The sequence below is a fragment of the Sceloporus undulatus genome, chromosome 2, assembly GCF_019175285.1.
Source record: "Sceloporus undulatus isolate JIND9_A2432 ecotype Alabama chromosome 2, SceUnd_v1.1, whole genome shotgun sequence".
NCBI lineage: Eukaryota > Metazoa > Chordata > Lepidosauria > Squamata > Phrynosomatidae > Sceloporus > Sceloporus undulatus.
This window is the reverse complement of record NC_056523.1, coordinates 192,060,353-192,072,867: the sequence shown is the minus strand read 5'-3', so window position 1 is coordinate 192,072,867 and position 12,515 is coordinate 192,060,353. Positions and strand designations below refer to the sequence as shown.

Genomic DNA, 12,515 nt, shown 5'->3' with positions numbered 1-12,515 from the left:
ATTGCCTCTCTGGAAAGGGGAAAGGCAATGTCTTCTCAGATTTTTTTTCTCTCTGGAAAGGGTTGTCTCACATTCCAAGAGGAATCCCTGATCAAGATCTCTGCATCTGGATTTGTTTTCTGGGAAGTTACACAGCGTTGCAAAGCAGCTTCAGTAGACATCCCCTTCTTGCCTATCTAAGATAGCAAAAAACCAACAACAATCAGACTAATCTGTGCAAATAGGAGACATTCTGCCAATCTGATGACATTTTCAAGGGACAAAGGAAGATTTATTTCACTCTGCTAACGATATGCTGACAAGTGAAGCTGGATTCCAGTCATCATTAGCCAGTAGACATAGGGAGCCAGAAAGAGAATCCCTTGTACACATAGAGAGTGGGGAACAGTTGAAAGATAGCAACCCCATCAACCCCAGACAGCATCCCCAACAGTGAAGGTTGATAGTGCCATAGCCATGTAACATTGGAGGGTCCACAATTGGCCATCCTGCTGTAGAACACTCTCAGAGACAAACCTTCATTTCGTTACCCTGTATGAGAGTGGTTCACAACCTTTGGTCTTGCAGATGTTTTGGACTTCCCACAATTCTTAACTAGCTTGACACATAGATAGGTCTTCTGGGCGTTGAAGCCCAAACATCTAGCAACAAAAGATTGGGAACCACTGTCCTATGGACAGACTACACACCCTCTCCAGAATAACTGGTATAACATTTTTGTGATAGTTTCCCTCACCTAAGATACCCGTGTTTTCTTGTCTGAACTTAAATTACACTCCTTAGAACCACATTTAATTCCCACTGTATGTTGTTGCTGTTACTGCCTTCAAGTCACTTATCAACTCATGGTGACCACACCTGATTTCATGGGTTTTTCTTAAGCTCAGAGCTGATTTGCCATTGCCTTCCTCTGAAATATAACCTCCAGCACTGGTATTCCTTTGTTAGCTTCCAAGATCCAATCGGATTTGTGGTGCCTTAAGGATACTTACTGTTCTACTCAACTATAAGATGACCTCATGTATAAGTCGAGGTCAGGTTTTTGGGGTCAAAATTATGGATTTTGCATGACCCATAGTAGGTTGAGGATAAAACTTGGAGGCTCCTTCATGTATATTGCTTCTATCAGAGACTCTCATTGAGGCTTTTTCCTTCATCCTTTTTGGCCAGTGTGTGGGGGGAGATGGATCTTAATCAAACAGCAATATCAATCAGTCACAAGGACTCTTTCTGTTGGCTTCAGAGAGAAATAATTCCTCCCAAACCGCATGAGGAAATCTGAAAGAGCTGCTAACACATTTCCATAGTGACCTGTAATAAGTCGACTGGGATTTGGGTCAATTTTTGGCCATAAATTTTTAGACTTAGACAAGTTATACCATATGCTATCCCAAAAAAAGATGGTGCTAAGCAGTAATGGAAGTCTCCACATGGAAACCTTGGGCAAATCACACTCTCTCAACCTCTGAGAAAAGCAAGACTTTCTAAACCAAATCTTGCCATGAAAACCCCATGTAGGCTTGCCTTACAGTTGCCATTTCAAAGCAGAAACAACTTGAAGACATACAACAAGCAGTAATGACTCCAGTTCCCTATTTCAACTCATAACAAATAAAAGTTTTTGCACTTTGATTTCAGAGTGCAATTTGAAGACATCTGGCCAAAAGGGAGCTCAATTTGTGTTCACACAGTCCTTGCCCACTACTTTCGTCACTGTTGTTGTATGCCTTCCAAGTTGTTTCTGACCTTTGGTAATCTAAGACAATTCTATCACAGGGCTTTTCTTGGTCAGATTTGTTAAGAAAAGGTTTGCCTTTTACTTCCCTCTGAGGCTGAGAGTAGTGACATGCCAAACTCGCCCATGGGTTTCATGGCCGACGGAGACCTGGTCTCCAAGTCATAAGTCCAACACTTAAACCACTTAAATACCATACTGACTCTAATTTGTTGTTGTATGTTGCTGTTGTTGTGTGTCTAAGTCATTTCTGCTTATCGAAACCCTAAGTGAACTCAGATCAAAATTGAAACCAAATGTCACCCCGTGGTTTCCATTGCCAGCAGGGATTTGACACCTGATTCTCTGGTCATAGTCCAACACTCAAGCCACTAAACAACACTGAACCTAACTCTACTCTACCATTCTGACAAACATTTCGGGCTTTCAGGAATAATTCTGCCTTAGTAACTTGCAGTGGAAAGCTCATTCTTTTTAGCAGGCAAGGATGGTCCTTAAAGGATTTGGAAGGAAATGGATCAAATCCCTTCTACTTCAAGCAGACGGAGCAGGGGTGTGCATTCGCTTAAGCATTTCACCTTGGACCTGAGCACCATCCTCCATTTCCGACACCAACTGGGATTTAGCAGTCCAGAGAAGGCCGTATTAAGCCCACGTCCCACTGGAATATATCCCCTCCCTCAGCGAGGTCACAGCTCAGACCACAGCCAGACACAGAAGAGAGGTGGCTGGGGGGGGCATGAATGACCCACGATGATCCAGTTTTACTGGCCAGCCCTCTGCCCTCGGCCTTAGGAATGAGAAGGGAATGAGGACATCGCCCCCAAGAAGAACCCTGTCCTCTTCCATGAATTCTTCTGACAGTCCACAATTTTTTAATTGCAGGAGCGGACTCTTCTGTTTGCTGTGCTTTTCACGTCCATAGGTAGTTTCGTCTGTCCCTTTTCTTATACACCTAAACTGTATTTCTATAATCGTATGTAGAGAGTTTTGTGCACCTGTGAGACTAACTGTAGAAAGAAGTTGGTAGCATGATCTTTTGTAAGTTACATTTAATAATTTAACTTAAGCAGCAAAATAAACTCTTCATTCACATCTATTGGAGGTCAGACTATTTTTTTTTATTAGGAATGTATTGAAACATATCATTATAACTTATTTATTCTTAACCTAAATTACAAAACATTTCATGCTGCCCCACTTTTCTTTCCGTTAGACTCAAAGTCTAAAGCATCTCTCTGTCTCAAAGTACTGATTTTACAGACTAACATGGCTATATCTTTGCATTTCTAAGCACAAATGAAGTTTTTAACTCAGGCTCTTTGTATCACGATTTTTTTTAGCCACGATTCCACCATCACTGCTTGAAAACATTCAAAATATTATGAATCCCACAGCAAGTTTGATTTTGCCATTTTTGTAAGGTTGTAATTACGGACTTGAGCATCCACGGGTTTTGATATCCACGCAGTGTCCTGGAACAAACCCACCAGATCCAAGAGCCCACTGTACTGGATTTATCCTCACTTTTAAAAAAGTCTATGAAATTCATGGGATTGCCATAAGTCATCAGGCAACCTGAAGACACACACACACACACACACACTGCATTTGAGGATGAAGAAAATTCATGGTGGGGGCAGATTCAGAATTTATTTGGAATGAAGTTATTTTGTCCCATCAGCTACACCCTTGCTCAGCCTCATTTCTATTCTTATTACATTGTTTTTTGAATGACCTGCAAAGGTAAGAGCTGCAAAAACAACCAAGATTTTCCCTCAAGGGAGGATGGGAGGTATGGGAGTGTGCTCTTTGCAATTTAATATTGATCTTATCTTTCATGTAGTTGCTTTTGAATCAGTATAACCCAACAGGAAAAAAAAGGGATATCCATCCAGCCTCACAGGTTTTAGAACCTCTTGTTGATGACATGGAGTGTGCCTCCATGAGGGATAAATGGTGCATGAAAACTACCTTGCCCAACATAATTGTCCTTCAATAGACGGTTGCCAAATTGCAGGGATTCCTGCTTTTCCATGTGGGCAGAAGATAGATGCCATCAGGAAAGGACAGAGTAGAGACGCGAAAACTCCCCCCCATCTCTGCTCCAATTCCCTGGCCCAGCTGTTGCTAAACACAAGCTGTGAAGGTTGTTTTTATTCCCCCCCCCTCAGTTCTAGTAGAAAGTTTTCCCCCCAATGCATAAGGTAACCCCTCCCCAACACACATTCTACTACCATCTTTCCTGTCTCATCCCCCAGCAATGCAACCATTGCCACAAGGGGGAGGGAGGGAAAAAGAAGACCAAACATGCAACATCCTGGCTGGAGATCAAACTTCTGCCTTCTCCCTTGCCTGAGCCCCCCCACCTTAAATTACCCTCCTCTGCTCCGTCAGTTCAGGTGGGGGTAGGGTGGGTAGGCAGGAAGCCAGGGACAGGGGGAGCTTGCAGTAGATCCTGCCCTCATTTCTTCCCTCCTGGACAGCTGGAAGAAAGCAGAGGCAGCAGCAGAGTTAACATCACCATCACAATACATGCACTCTCTTTCGCCCACAATACGCAAACCTCCCTGGGGAAGGTGTGCGAGGCACATACACCGACAATGGCACCGGGGTGGGGCTGCAAGGAGACAAAAGGCACCCCTCTCTCATACACATTTCCAGAGCAATGAAATGTGTGCGGTGAGAGAGAAATACCGGTTCCAAATATACAGTGGGCCCTTGGTATCTGCTGGGGTTCGTTCCAGGAAGACCATGGGTACCAAAATTTCCAAGTTCCATTCAATAAATTAAATAAGTTGCTTCCTTCCATATCTTTTGCAGATGGGGAAGACCAGAACAAGAGGGAGTAGAGGAGTTAGGTAGGAACAAAAATATGCAAGAGATGGTGAGTGATGTTTTATTTCTTATTGGGTCCGTGTATTTTCAGAGTAATACAGCTTGAGTCTCCCTTATCTGAAATGCTTGGGAACAGAAGTGTTTTTGATTTCCCCCCCTCAGATCTTTAGAATATTTTGCGTGTACGGGGCCTGATTATCAACTAGGTTTGATTCCAGGACACACACCCCTATGTATACCAAAATCCTGGATCTCAAGTCCCATTAAATAAATGACCATCAAAATGATATCCCTTATATAAAAGGTAAAATCATGTTTGCTTTTTAGAATTTTATATGTTTTTGTATTTTCAAGCATGGATGCTTGAATCCGTGGATCAAGAATTCTGTGGATTGGAGGGCTGAATATACCTTGTTAGCATGGAGCAACCTAAGGAGAATTAGCCATCATAAAGGGGGTCAGGAATCCAACATCCTTGTTAGTGTCATAGATTGATTAGTAAGCAAAAGGCCCTCAATTGTGCAGCTTTTTTTGAATTGTCCAAAATCTCTTCATCTAGGCAAGACAAAAATGTTAAGGGTGGTCGCAAAGTCTGGGAGTTGTGTTATTGCATAATGGAATGATAAGTAGTTAACCAGATTCAGAATCATTACCTATACACAAAGAGTGGGCCCTTGGAATCTGCTAGGTTGGTTCCAGATCCCCCCTGGATACCAAAATCTGTGGATGCTCAGTCTGATTAAATGCAATAGCATGTAAAATGGTGTCCTTTATAATAAAATGGAAATCAAGGTTTGATTTGGTGTGCGTTTGTATGTGTGTATTCAAGTGTGGTTGTTGAATCCCTGGAAAATATTCTGTGGATACGGGGGCCAGTTGTATTGGTAACATCTCCGAATGTACCAAAATGATGCTGTAGTTTTCTGTAATGCCAATGTTTGCCAAATTTAGCATCTGCTAGAAAAAAGATGTTACCCCAACAAAACTGGTCTTTCCGGTACAACTTTACTACATAGCACATATCCTACCTTTTCCCTTGAGAAGTAGGGCTTTAATTTCACTCTTAGGGTATATTTACACAAGAGGTTTTGACTTGACGTTTTTGGGACTTCAGGTCCCTAAGCCCCAGCCAGCTTGCCCAACAGTCAGGAATTCTGGAAGCTGAAGGCTAACATCTGGAGACACAAAGTCTGGGAACCAGTGATCTACCTGTATAAATAATGCAGTTTGACACCACTTACACCCATCACTCCTTCCTACAAAGTGAGCCTTGATCTGTTAGCTTTGTGGGCACCAGTGCTCTTTTGCCGCCACGACTATACAGACTCCTTATCCCCAGATTCTTCATCCATGGTTCAAGCCCCACAGTTTGAAATAATATTATATATATATATATATATATATTATATATTTTCCCAAAGCAAGCTTGATTTTGCAATTTTATATAAGGGACACCATTTTACTACACCATGTTATTGTAATGAGGATGAGCATCTACGATTTTTTATCCATGGGGTTCCTGAAGCTGAATCTCAGTGGTACCAAGGCCCATTGTACCCTTGTAAATCTACAAATGCCGGATTCCCCAGCTACAGAATTACAGTTGTGCCAAAATGCATTACTATCTCAGTCAGATGCATCCAGAGTCCAAACTAGATCTTTTACTGATAAAGTGGTAATGGGTAACCTAGTTCATTTGATTCCGTGGGTGTCTTTCTTGGGACTAATAATCGGATTCAGGCCAGTAGTTTCCAGCTTCCAGCAGGCTCTTGTCTCATGGTAAATTCCATTTTGGTCTCAAGCCCCTGTCACCTCCTTGACTTACCCCTTGGCCACTGGCGAGGACTTTCAGCTCCCACATGGTATGTTAGGCAGCTCAGGCAGCAGAACTCCACGGCGTCCCTAGACGAAAGAGATAAGGCAGGTGTGAGTTGTATGGAGGGGCGTGGGTTAGATGGCAATTCAAGGCTGTATCAATGGCTGCTTGTATAGATTTCCCCCTCCATCAAAGCCCCCATGTTTCCATCTTCGGCTGTGCCATCACAGAGCCACACGGGGCTAAAGGGTCCATTATCCGAAAGCAATAGATCTCTCATAGCATTTAGACACATGACCTGGCACCCCAGTGAAAATGAAAACGGGGTGGGGAAGAGAAGGAGGCTGAGGGTAAAGAATGAAGGCCACTGGCAAGGTACGGAGAAAGAACGGTATCTATTGCACGAGACTATCACTGATCCCAGGGGTGGGACCACCGAGCAAGAGAATGGACAGGTCAGACTTGTGTCTTGCCCTTGGGTGAGGAAACGAGGGACCTTGTCATTTGTTGCATGGGTGGTTATTGATTATTGGGAAAGAAAAGGAAGGAAGGGAGATGTGGGGTGTGGTTGTGCCTGGTTTTACTGGTGGTGGGTGTGTTTTTAATCGGATTGGGTTTTTTGCGCACCAAGCCAGCCCAAGGCATTTAGAAAAGCAAAAACAAGGCAAGTGCAAAAAAAAAGTTTTACCAACTCATTCCAAATTTGGAATTTGCTTTCTAAACTTTGCAGACCATTGTTGTTGGGTGGTCCAGTGTTCCTCCTGGTTGCAACCATTTCAGTCACAAAATAGAGTGTTAAGGTATTGCAGTGAAGGTGCGTGTCTGTGAAGCATCGCCCCAGTGCATTACAAAGGTCCCAATCTATGGTGAAATTCTCTGTCATAAGATCTACTGACTGAGTTCTGTTTCTTTGGCAGAGGTGCAAAGAACTTTCCAGTGAGCTGGTTCCAAGATGGGAGCACTTTGCATTACAGAATTATATTATTATGATTCCAATTGACTGCCAGGTAACATTCTATAGTATCCTGGGATTTACAGTTTGGGAGACGAGGTAGTGCCTCTGGAGCCAGTGTTGTGTTGTGGTCTGAATACTGGACTATGACTCTGGAGATAGGGTTTAATCCCAGCTCGGCCATGTAACCCCATGGGTGACCTTAAGCAGTCACATTCTCTCAGCCTCAGAGGATGGACAAAGGCAAACCTGCTCTGAAGAAACATTCCAAGAAACCTGTAAGTTGCCGTAAGTCAGAAACAATTGAAGGCACACAACAAAACAAACAACAGTGCCTCAGATAAAACTGCCATCCCCAGCACTCTTCAGGATAGCCCAGGCAATTAAAGTAGGAATCATTGTGGCTATAATCCACTAGTGTGGAAAGATCTCTTCATTTCTTACCCTGCTATCACATGCAGTTTTTCATGGCTACTTCAGAACCAGCTTGCAATATTACTGTTTTGGGCTATAACTGATGTGATTTGGAAGTTGGGGATCTAAAGAGTAACTTTTCCAAGCTTTTCAGGAACATGAGAAGGAACAGGCCTGGCTGAGACAAAATCTCTGGCGGGCTTCTGAGCTGACCACAACACTACAGGCTTCCATTGGCTTGGTGGGTGACTGCACTCAGGTGCCAGTCTGCCGCTGTCCTGCTAATCATGCTAACACACTCTCTTACCACCCCTCAATCCCTAGAAGTAGCCCCCTTCCCTGGATCCAGGCAATTACCATTCCGCTCAATGCCCACTATTATATGCACTAGTAATTCTTCATGCACCATCTCATCCTTATTTGCAGGCTTCGGAAGCTGCAGAATCTGGGCATTTGGCACAGCAGGGATAGGCACAACATTTCCCATATGGGAGTGGTGCAAGATTATGCTGTAGCCGGCGAGGTGGAGGGATGGAGAGAAGTGGGGTAAGGGAGAGGCTAAGAGTGGAGGAGGGTGAAGTAAACAGTTGGTTGTTGTATGTAAATATGTGTACAAAAAATACTAGAACTAGTAAGAATTGAATAGAAATATAGCATCAAAGAGTCGAGAAGACCTCAAGGCATCCAGTCCAACCCCCTACATGCAGGAACACACAATCAAGTGCCTCACACATGGCCATCTCGCCTCTGTTTAAACCTTCAAAGATGGGACTCCACCACTTTCCAAGGGGCTGTGTTCCAAGATATACACTGAGTCAAAAATTAAAATTGTATAAGCCAGTATTTCCCCTTCACCATGTATAGGTGGAGAGCTGGACAGTGAAGAAAAGGATAGGAAGAAAATCAACTCTTTGAGATATGCGTGGGAGAAGAGTGTGAGGATACCACAGACAGCCAAGAACACAAACAAATGGGTATTGAACAGATCAAGCCCAAAATCTCCTGGAAGCCAAGATGATAAAGCTGTGGTTGTCATACCTTCGGAACACATCATGAGAAGGAACAACACACTGATAATAATGCTAAGAAAGGTAGAGGGACACAGAAAGAGAGGAATACTTGCGCTAGATGGTTGTGATGTATTAAGGAGGTCGGTTTGCAGGATTGAGCAAACAGTGGGGGATAGGGAGTTGGAGATGTTTCATCTACGGGATGTCAGACTGGGATTGACTCGAGGGTGGTTAACAAAAAACAAACACAAAAAATAAATGAAACCAAGGGATCAAGAAGAGTTTAAGATGGTTGCTTCATCTAAGAGCTATCCCAAGAAACCTGGGAGGAAACGGAACGAAGGCGCGACAAACCAACAGCGAGCGGGAAGGATAAGGAACCGATGAAGAACAAACTGGCAGTTGGGTTTTGGACCCGGATAGGAAGTAACAAAGAGCAGACAAAACTCATAAAATAAGTATCCGGGTCACGTTGGTTGGCAGTGCGAAATAATTCTGGGACGTGGAAGGTACACACTGATGGAAAAAAAGTAAACATGGGTGGGTTAGTAGAAGAGGTAGAAGCAGAGGATGGAGCAGGTGGAAGGGGTCCAGAAAGAGAATGGAAGGTTAATTTCGGAGGAAAAAACGAAAGCCGCACCCACAGAAGCGGCAAAGCAGGAGTCGGGGAGAGAAAGCACAGTAGTGGGGCTGGGTGAAATGCCCCATTTTTGTTGGCTCAGGGTAGGGGCAGAGGAATCTAGGGGGGGCGGGAAGGAAAGAGAGCCACTATGATTAAGAGTCAAGGGAAGAATGCTGAGCAATATGGGCTCAATGGGTTTTCAAAGCATGTTTTAAACCCACAAGTATCAAGCTACCGCAATTCATCGTGGGGAAAGTGACAAAGTGTATCAGGTACAAGGTGGAGTTAAAAGTAACCCATGGAATCTTTTCTCTACCCATCCATACCAGTCGAACATGGGTAATATCCATGAGAATTATCAAACAGAAGGGCGCGTAGGAAAGAGTATGGACGGAGTGTCGCTCCTTGTCTTACGCGCCCTTCCTTCCTGCTTCCCTCCCTGTTTTCTTTAGCTCTTCATGGTCACCTAAGATGCATCTGCACTGCAGAAATAATCCAGTTTGACACCACTTTAATATGGCTTGGTGTTATGGAATCCTGGGATTTGTAGTTTGTTATAGCACCAAAGCTCTCTGACAGCAAAAGCTAGATGTCTCACAATTCTACCATTCCGAGAATTCCATAGCATTGAGCCTTGATAGTTAAAACAGCATCAAACTGGATTATTTCTGCAGTGTGGGTGTAGCCCTAGTGGGTTTTCTTGGCTGAACGGGACTTATTTTTATGGGATATTCAGTCATGTGGATCCCAATCTGTTGCCTGAGGTGGCACAGCTCAGCCCCAGGATTACTACCTCAGTGAGAACCTTGGACTACCTTTTGTGTACCAAACTAGATACTGGAAAAGACTCACGTTTACTAATTCACTCTACACAATTATAGTGCTATGGTTCCGCTTAGTTAGTGATAGCTGCATCCAACAGAATTCTGGGATTTGTAGTTTAATGACGAACTAGAGCTCTATGGCTGAAAATTCTAAATGTCCCCTCTCTAAACTGTAAATCTCAGGATGCCACAGGATGCAGCCATGCAAGTCTAAGTGGTATCATAATACTACAATTGTGTAGTGTGAAAGGCAATGGTTTAAGGATCCTTTGAAGAAAGGTCGTTTATGCTATAGTTCATACATTTTTCATTGATTTGCAAGCCTTCATTAGAGCCCATAGCCAGGCTAGAAATTATAACCCTAATGAATACAGTTCTGAGAAAGGGAAGAAGCACGACTTTCCCTATATTCCCTGTGGCAAACCAGTAGAACTGGTGGCTTCAGAGTGTAGCAATTCTCATTAAGCTTCCTCAGGGGAGTCAAACTGGGTGTGTACTCCCCAAAGATTTATGAAGACCTTGCTGATGGAACCAATGGTTCAGACTGGTAATTTGTAAATATGCAATTTCCACACCGTCTGCTAGGTAACAAAATGCTACAGGGAAATAATTCCCTACATTATTCCTGTTCTGACTCCCACAGCAATGCCTGGAGTCAATACACACAGATTACTCAGTGTTAGATATTTTAATTATGCAAACCAAGGTGCGGAAACATGTGATCCTCCAAATGTTCTTGGACTGTAGCTCCCATGATCTCCCTCGTCTCTGGCTATATTTGCTAAGGCTGACAGGAGTTGCAGTCCATCAACATCTGGAGGGCCACATGTTCCCTGGCCCAAACTAAAATAAAGATTGCATACCAGGGTACTGAAGGCCATTTCTCCATCAGTTTTTGTATACAGTATGTCTGTAACCCGGCAATTCTAATCTACATCAGTGATTAGGGACATTAATCAATGACTGAGATTGATCCAGCAATCACTAATGAAGGCTGCCAAATTCTCAAGCGGCAGCTGCTGCTGTGCTTGGTCTGCCAACATGTAGAAGGCTATCATGTTTTTATCTTCATGCAGCATCAATGCCACATGTCAGGGGATGTGGACATGGTGACTCCTGAGCATAGGGGTCCTACCAACTCCTCTGTTTGTTGTTGTCATTTGGTTTATCCTTTCATTGGCAACAGACCTTTTCACCATTCCTGCTGCCAGAGGTCTGCTACCTTTCTAGCCTTGTGTGGGATCGATCATAGGCAAGGCTTCTGGTCTGCAAAACCTCAGATTCCTACAAAGTGATCTGGGGCTAATAGTGCCACTGTCTTCCTGCTATGAAATGCTTCCACTGCTGCAGATCAAACAGCAGCTAAAAGGCACTGAAGCAAGACTTTTGTCAGGAAGCCTAGTGACAACCCATTTTGGAGTAACTGGGAGGAATTTTCACTCCCACAACAATACTAAGGTTACTTTCCGGAGACTACAACTTTCAAAATCCCACAGCCAGCAAAAGGATAACATTCCCAAGCTCTAGTGTAGAGAAACTACCGCATGTTAAATTAAGCATGCATTTTGAACCTGATTGTTTCTACCCTGCAGGAAAATTAAGCAGGCAGAAACAAAATCCAAATCATGCTCCTGATCTTGATTGGGGTCTGTGCACATTTGCCATGGAACAGTAACTCCCATTGGGGCAAACAGCAGTCCCATGAGGTGCCTTAGTGTGAGGCCATGTACAACACATACATCTCACACTCACCTTTGCCTTCTTGGGTAGGCGGTACTTGCTGGGGAACAGGTGAAAAGCAGCGAACCCAGGAGTCTTGTAGCTGGGCTGGGCTGTCCTGGGTCCCAAAGGCACAATGGTAGTTCTCTCCCTCAGCCAGTCCAGGGAGACGAGGGACTAGCAGGGAGACCTGGGAAGAGCAGGAGATACATATCTTATTTAGCTAGACTGGCTTTTCTGCTTTTATTTAATATACACATATTCACACTCACATACATGTTGTTGTTGTGTGCATCCAAGTCAATTTTTGCTTAAGATGACAGGCAAACCTATCACAGGGTTTTCTTGGCAAGTGTCTTTGGAGGGGGTTGTTTTTGCCTTCTTCTGAGGCTGAGAGAGTGTGACTTGCCCAAGCTTACTCAGCGGGTTGCTCCCCCTTTCCCAAACAGTTGGTCAAGTCTGTGGGGTGACGGAAACAAAACCGCTGGGAAAACCTAGCCCTAACTAGGAGACAGCTTGAACCCTGGTGGGGATTTGAACCCTGGTCTCCAGATTCATAGTCCAATGCTCAAACCCCATACTATG

General features: G+C 43.9%; 2 protein-coding genes across 2 annotated transcripts in view; both read right to left on the bottom strand.

Annotated features, from left to right (window-relative positions):
- PLXNB3 (plexin B3) overlaps positions 1-12,083 on the bottom strand; it is a 91,382-nt gene extending 79,299 nt beyond the window's left edge. Inside the window, exon 1 of the mRNA XM_042451041.1 lies at positions 11,964-12,083. The gene's annotated coding sequence lies outside the window, so the exon portion shown is untranslated. The remainder of the gene's footprint in view (positions 1-11,963) is intronic.
- The window catches only part of LOC121920508 (plexin-B3-like), a 149,555-nt gene that overhangs the window by 21,726 nt on the left and 115,314 nt on the right, over positions 1-12,515 (bottom strand). The gene's annotated exons all lie outside the window — the stretch shown is intronic.